Source organism: Arachis duranensis, chromosome 10 (assembly GCF_000817695.3).
Source record: "Arachis duranensis cultivar V14167 chromosome 10, aradu.V14167.gnm2.J7QH, whole genome shotgun sequence".
Classification (NCBI taxonomy): domain Eukaryota; kingdom Viridiplantae; phylum Streptophyta; class Magnoliopsida; order Fabales; family Fabaceae; genus Arachis; species Arachis duranensis.
The window spans coordinates 10593753-10594755 of NC_029781.3; positions in this window are offsets into that span (position 1 = coordinate 10593753).

Genomic DNA, 1003 nt, shown 5'->3' on the forward strand with positions numbered 1-1003 from the left:
GACAGGGTGCGTTGAACATTTCCACTTAGAGGATGGGAGGTAGCCACTGACAACGGTGAAACCCTTGCTTGAGCTTGCCATGGAAAGGAGTAAGAAGGATTGGATGAAGACAGTAGGAAAGCAGAGAGACGGAAGGGAAGGCATCTTCATACGCTTATCTGAAATTCCTACCAATGAATTACATAAGTATCTCTATCTTTATCTTTATGCTTTATTCGTATATCACCCATATCCATTTGAGTTTGCCTGACTAAGATTTACAAAGTGACCATAGCTTGCTTTATACCAACAATCTCTGTGGGATCGACCCTTACTCGCGTAAGGTTTATTACTTGGATGACCCAGTACACTTGCTGGTTAGTTGTGCGAAGTTGTGTTTATGCCATGGTATTGAACACCAAGTTTTTGGATTCATTACTGGGGATTATTTGATTTGTGAAATGTATTGATCACAATTTCGCATACCACTAGTTCTTCCTAGAAAGAAACTTGATAGAGGCCAATGCTTCCTGGGTCAGAGAGTTCTACTGTAACTATTTCAAGACTTCCGTGGATGCAGTGCACCTCAAAAGGAAGTAGATTTTGATCACTGAAGAAGCAATAGAAGACATCCTCCAGATCCCACCTAAATCAGATCAGCTTGACAGTTACCGAAGGGCTGAGGAAGATATGAGATTTGACTGGGACGCAGTCAAGCAGAGAGTAACCCTTGATCCCACTGCCCCATGGGTCATGGAAAAGAATACACTGGCACCTAAGGGAATCAAGCTGCAATATTTGAATGATGAGGCTCGGCTTTGGCAACAAATTTTGAGCAATTACATTATGCCGAGCACTCATGAGTCAGAGGTGCCCGCTGCTATGATTACCCTTATCTGGTGTGTGATGGAGGGTAAGGACCTATATCTTCCCCGTTTCATCCGATATTATATGGCCATGGTCTATGTCATAGGCACTCTCCCTTTCCCTTATCTGGTCACCCAGCTTGGCCGCCGAGCTGACG